The 6,802-nt window shown below is 41.2% G+C and overlaps 1 long non-coding RNA gene across 1 annotated transcript in view; it reads left to right on the top strand.

Moving 5' to 3' along the window:
* The first annotated feature begins 1,475 nt into the window (after positions 1 to 1,475).
* Positions 1,476 to 6,802, top strand: part of LOC114158341 (uncharacterized) — a 60,172-nt gene continuing 54,845 nt past the window's right edge. The window contains exons 1-2 of the long non-coding RNA XR_003598398.1: positions 1,476 to 1,571; positions 2,487 to 2,543. This is a non-coding gene — a long non-coding RNA (uncharacterized LOC114158341). The remainder of the gene's footprint in view (positions 1,572 to 2,486; positions 2,544 to 6,802) is intronic.

Here is a 6,802-nt window from a genome sequence, read left to right as displayed (position 1 = left end):
TACATACACTCTTTTGCAGCATCAGTGTTGCACATCTTGACATTGCAATGAGAAAATATTGCAGCTATATTGTGCAGCCTTGGTTTCTATGCAGATTTACTGGTGTAGGGGCTACTGCCTGTATCAATTGGCAATCAACTGATCATCATTGTGAAATTATTACTTTTGAAACTTCAATGAGACCTAGAAAGTCACAGGTGCATACCATCTTCCATATCATGTCACAATTGACAGCTTGTTTGAAAATCCAAAATTTCACTCTGCTTTTAGTGGACTTAGAGTGGAGTGGACGAACCAGTTACAACCAATCAAAGACACTGATTAGTGCTTAGTCAATAGTTTATCACTTGATATAGTGTATCCCAAGGATATGAACATTGTCCACTAGAGTTGTTTTATATTTGTAAAATCAATGAAAAAGGGTCTTATCACTGGGACATGACATCTGTTTACTACAGATGATGGAACTATTATTCATAATACGCCACAAACACTTCACTTCAAAAAAGTCTAATCAATTTCTTTAAAACTGAACTATAACTGAGAGAAATTGGAAGTAGAATAGAAACCAGAAGCTCATCTTTGCTGGCAAATGATTTTAACTCAGTCTAAAAATGGGCAAAAACAACAACAAAAAAATCATACTAAAATCTTTCATTTGACTCCATTGCTCATCAAGCAGTTCTCTTCATTTCTCTTTTATTCCCTCCAAATTGAGGCCAATGGAACAAATGAACATTCTTTATTCTTTTATAACTTCAGTACTATAGGCATGTAACATATTAAATTGTCACAGTACAGTTCTTAAACTTAACTTTTGCAGTACAAAAGTCCTAGTTTGGCACGCTCATTCAAACCAAGAATACCTTGGTCACACTTGATCCTGCTTTCATCCCTTGCTTGTGTCAAAAAATGATTAAATGGAGGATAATATCTAATGCACTTGACACCAAAGCAATACAGGAATAGAAGAGAGTGAAATCACACTGCTTGCTCTTAAACAGCAAAGTGAAAAACATTTGGTTGCCTGGTGACCAATGGTAAGAGCGGAGCGTCATTGGTGGATGTATGCTTTGATTTACAGACATTGGTGAAACGATGTCATGGTAGCGAGTGTTCAACATGTAATTTAATTTTTGCTTTCAAATTTAGAAGGATTAAGTTGAAACAAGCACTCACTTGTTTTTAAATTGTAGTTAAATTTAAATATTTAACTTTTTTAAAATATATATTTTGTATTGTAGTTAAGTGCTTTGTATTATTTACTTCAATTGTATCTTATTGTCTTAAAACTACACTTGTCCAACTTATTTGACTTTAGATCCATATTATAAGTAATGAAAATACTAAGTATAAAAATAAGCACCCCAACACCATTTTTTCTTTTCTATCCTTAAGTTCTCGTTGCAATACGTTCTCTAGTGTTTTTTTATTTATTTTATTTTTCAGTGCGATTCCACATACAACAGCTAGGAGGCGCCTGTCGCATTGGTGGGAAGAGAAGGTTGGGCACACAGAAGAAGAATAGACCTGTACTAACGGAAGCTCATTCCTTCTTTCCTATATCACAGGTGAGTAAAAATGCTTTTTGATGCATTTTTATTGGTTCCGTTTAAGAATTGAAGAGATTTTTGAATCTATAGTCAACTAGTAAGCCACGTTACACGGTTTCTGAGTAGTATTGTGTAGAAAACGGCATGTATTTCTGGAGGCTAATTAATGCTAATGCTATCGGACTTTGTACGTGTGTTGAGCTAGTTGAGAGAAGGCTACTGAATTCATTATGAACTTATTGCATTTGCACTTTTTTCGAACGGTTCTCACAAAAGACGTTGTTTTGGTGTCTTTTTGTAAAATTGTGGGTTATTGCAAAAGCCAGTAACCCACAAAGAAGCCATATTATGTCATTAATGGCTGCCTATGTGTGAAGCTTAGTAAAGAGACACAGCATTAAAGGAGCATTGCACCTTTTTCAGTTTTTGTGTAAGAGTTAAAATATTGTTGTACTTTTAAACAGTCGATACCATTAAAAGCTAAAATGCTTTAGTATTAAAGTATATTTTATTAGTACAGAATAAAAATTGTAAAAGCTACTGAAATGCTTAAAAGCCAATTCATATATATATATTTTTGTTAGTAAAAGGTCTGAGAAAAAGGGACGAGAAATTTGAGTTAAAGCCCTAACTTAAAAAACTAATATGGTTTAGAGAATTAAAAGCCATCTATGAATAGATTTTATTTGATCAAATTCATCATGTTAAACGGAGCATGTTAAAAGAATTCTCGTTTGGTTTAAAGGGATATTATAGCCATTGGTAATGTACTCAGTCAAAGGGCTGTCTATTGCAGTTACTCAGTGATACCTGAAGTATTGCATATGAAGTATTATAAATGGAGCATGTACATTACACAGAAGAAGAATAAACCTTTCTGTTAAATGCTAATATTAATCGAAACATGTGTGTCTCTTCTTTTCTATATTGCAGCGTCACGTTGAGATGACAAAATTACCACATTACCCTCAGCCCATCCAAGGTTGCCAGGTAACGGTAGAAAACATTGAAGGATACTTTTTCTTATTGTGCAGAACTGTGATTTGTTAGTGTACTGGTCTACCCCTAAATTCAACTCTTTAAAAAAAAATAAAGCTAATGTTTTGTTACTTCTCTTTCACTTCTTTTTCACTTTTTTTTACAACTCTCTGGTTGAAGTCTGTCTCACTTGTCATTCGTCTGATCTTCATGAATCACACACCTGTTCATTATTATTAGCTCCTGTTGTGTATATACTGCCTAGTTTCTGTTGTATGGGTTTTCCTCACCTTCTTTTGGTTTTTGTCATGCCAGTACCTGTTCTTTGGACTCTCATTTGATTCATGTTGGCTTTTTCTTGAGTGCATGCCTTGAAGTGTTTTAAAGGGGAGGCTTGAATTTCTTATAATGGGATTCTGTGGGGTTGCAGTAACCAGATAGAGGTAGGTAAAAGCATGTAAATCATCTGTTGTATTCTTATGAACTGTTTAAGACTGAAGTTGTTTTGAAACGGCTATTAGTCTCTTTCCCACTTTTTGCTAAAATCTCTGCTCAGAACTTTTTTTCCCCCCCGTCTTCAGACTTAGACTGCCAGTTGTTAGTCACTCCACACAACATCAATGAATGAAACCCATGCTACCCATTTCATATTTGTTCGGTAACAAGTTAAAAACTTGTACCACTGGCCAGGTTTTTGTGATGTTTCAAAATCATTTCAGAAACAATTGACACGATTAATGAGCTAATCTACTAAGGAGGAAAATGAGATAAAATAAGCTGAAATAACTGACAGGAGTACACACTCTTATATTAATCCATTGTCCAAAAAAAGCATGTATTGATTAATTGCCAGTATTCAGTCTTTTTTGATGTCCTCAGTTGTTGTAAATCAGCGAACAATGAATAAGGTTGAGCCGTCCTGTTAGGATTTTCTTAACATGTTCCTCAATTTCATGATTTAACCACAACTTGTAAAAAGGTCACAATAGGCCAATATGATATTGTATGAAGGGCACAAAAATGATCCACAGGAAGACATGTGTTAAAAGACACATTAATAATTGCATAAAATATCTGTCAGTTGTCCACTGTACAAGGTTGCTTGTACTTTCATGCATGAGTAGAGAAGTAAGTTTCCCTTAGTTGCTGTAAAGCTGTTTTGCTGTAATACAAAAAAACAACAACTAACATTTCTTGCATTGTAATTGGCTGGAATACAGCAGAAGGAAAAGCTTGCCTGGGGCTCCATTCCTGTAAGAACCACAACTTTGATTTAGTGATAAATCGTGATTAATCACAGTGCTAGATACTCTAAACACTAGTCCATTTTGACCCAAAACCCTCTAATGTTTGCTAGGAAGCTGAACAAGAAGAGTTATTGTATTTTCTAGAGTCGTAGTAAGACCAAGCAATACATCCAAAACAACAAAAGAGCAGCTTTCCCAGAAGAAAATGTAAACTTTGGAATGGCTCAGTTGGAATGCTGAACTAGAATGTCACAGATGTTAGATGGGCACTATGGACAAGAGATCTCTTCCCAATGTGAGGGATTAGTAGAACATTTAAAAGGCTGATTAGGTGAGGGTTGCTGGATATTATCAAGTGTCCTAGAACTGAATCAAATGTATGAGTTTGTTCTTCCCAGATGTTTTTTTTCTGTTATAGTGGACTTATATATTGTATATTTCACAGTAAAGTTGGAAAAAGATCTGCTATGATCTATTATGGTTTCTTTTTTCTGCATCACAACAACAAGGCTTTTAAGATGGGGTGTGTAGACTTTTTATATCCACTGTAATTGCCTGAACAGGATTCTGCTTTGGGACCTTCTTCATTCATACTCTCCTTTGTCAAAGGAAACATAATTCCCCTGTTTTACGCAATCATATTGGCATTCATGCCGGAGCGCTTTTTAAGTATATCACAGGCATTTCAATAGACAGCGCCGGTCTCTATTTGGAAAACCAGACCTCGGCACATAAATCTCACCTCTGTAAGTACTTAACGAGTGCACAATGTGTGTTTTATGTGTTCTTTATGAGTGTGGAAAGGCCACATCTTGAATGACACTCGCTGCCAGCGCTGTTGAGGGGTGGTGGGAGAAATCCAAAATCACTTTACAGGCTCATTTTCGAACATATGCTCATTTTCCACTCGGAACGAGTTTGCGTAAAAAAATACAACATGTTTCCTGTAATTTCTAATCACCTGCTTTTGTGCTTTAATCAGGCTCTGTTATTTAGCCGTGCCTGAGTTGTGATTTAGCAGTTAGCTAATGACTGTGAAGGAAATTGGCTGCTAAAGTGGTGCGCCGGGCCTCCAGTGAAGAACGGCGTATGTCTCGTTATTGACTTTCTGACACGGGTCACTAAGGTGAAGTCTCAGAAAGCTGCTACGCTGATGCGCAAGCTCAAATTAATGATTGCTGTTTGCTTTTGCCTTGAAGAAACATACCGGTTCTGAGCTCACAAAGACCTTTCTGGGGGATGGTTGCTCCTTTCAAACATGTTGTGTCCATCTGTCTATAAACGTGTTTGGAGGAAATGGATTTGATTTCCTGTCAATAATTATACACCGCTTTGCAAAATCGTCCACGACATTTGAGTTTTTTCACATTGTGTCAGATTGCAACCACAAACTTCAATGTCTCTCAGAGGTCTTTGTTTACTAAATAAATAATTGTGAAGCGTCTTTCATATATTTGCCAGCGCTGCACACCTAAAGACTAAAACTGGTCCCCAGTCCTCTTGTAAACGAACCCAACATAAGTCACAGGACGGAGAGTGTCTGTGAACATAACTGTTTAAGTCACCCCACAGATTCTCAGCTGGAGTTTTGACTAGGCCTTTTTAACACATAAATATATTTGTTTATAGTTCTTTGTCCCCTCCATGGGCTGCCACCTTATCGTGGTGGAGGGGTTTGAGTGCCCCAATGATCCTAGGAGCTATGCTGTCTGGGGCTTCATGCCCCTGGTAGGGTCACCCAAGGCAGACAGGTCCTAGGTGAGGGACCAGACAAAGTGCAGCCCGAAGACCCCAATGATGAGTAAAAACATTGGACTTGGTGTTCCCTCGCCCGGACGCGGGTCACCACTCTGGAGCCAGGCCTGGAGGGGGGGCACGATGGCGAGCGTCTGGTGGCCGGGCTTTTACCCATGGAGCCCGGCCGGGCTCAGCCCGAAGAGGAAACATGGGCCCCCCCTCCCATGGGCCCACCACCCGTGGGAGGGGCCAAAGGGGTCGGGTGCATTGTGTGATGGGTGGCGGCCAAGGGAGGGGACCCTGGCGGTCCGATCCTCGGTTGCAGAAACTGGCTCTTGGGACGTGGAATGTCACCTCTCTGGTGGGGAAGGAGCCAGAGCTAGTGCGTGAGGTCGAGAGGTTCCGGCTAGAAATAGTCGGTCTCACCTCGACGCATGGCTCTGGTTCTGGAACCAGTCTCCTTGAGAGGGGCTGGACATACTTCCACTCTGGAGTTGCCCAGGGAGAGAGACGTCGGGCAGGAGTGGGCATACTTGTTGCTCCCCATCTCGGCGCCTGTACGTTGGGGTTCACCCCGGTGAACGAGAGGGTAGCATCCCTCCGCCTACGGGTGGGGGGACGGGTTCTGACTGTCGTTTGTGCTTACGGGCCGAACGACAGTTCAGATTACCCACCCTTTTTGGAGTCCTTAGAGGGGGTACTGGAGAGTGCTCCTCCTGGGGACTCCCTTGTTCTGCTGGGGGACTTCAACGCTCACGTGGGCAACGACAGTGAGACCTGGAGGGGCGTGGTTGGGAGGAACGGCCCGCCCGACCTGAACTCGAGCGGTGTTCTGTTGCTGGACTTCTGTGCTCGCCATGGATTGTCCATAACGAACACCATGTTCAAGCATAAGGGTGTCCATATGTGCACTTGGCACCAGGACACCCTAGGCCGCAGTTCGATGATCGACTTTGTCATCGTTTCATCGGATCTGCGGCCGTATGTCTTGGACCCTCGGGTGAAGAGAGGTGCTTAGCTGTCCACTGACCACTACCTGGTGGTGAGTTGGCTCCGGTGGTGGGGGCGAAAGCCGGTCAGACCTGGCAGGCCCAAACGTGTTGTGAGGGTCTGCTGGGAACGTCTGGCGGAATCCCCTGTGAGACGGAGCTTTAACTCCCATCTCCGGCAAAACTTCGAACACGTCCCGGGGGAGGTGGGGGACATGGAGTCTGAGTGGACCGTGTTCCGTGCCTCCATTGTCGAGGCGGCTGATCGGAGCTGTGGCCGCAAGGTTGTCGGTGCCTG

This window comes from Xiphophorus couchianus, chromosome 15 (genome assembly GCF_001444195.1).
Source record: "Xiphophorus couchianus chromosome 15, X_couchianus-1.0, whole genome shotgun sequence".
NCBI classification, from domain to species: Eukaryota; Metazoa; Chordata; class Actinopteri; order Cyprinodontiformes; family Poeciliidae; genus Xiphophorus; species Xiphophorus couchianus.
This window is presented reverse-complemented; position numbering and strand designations above follow the sequence as displayed.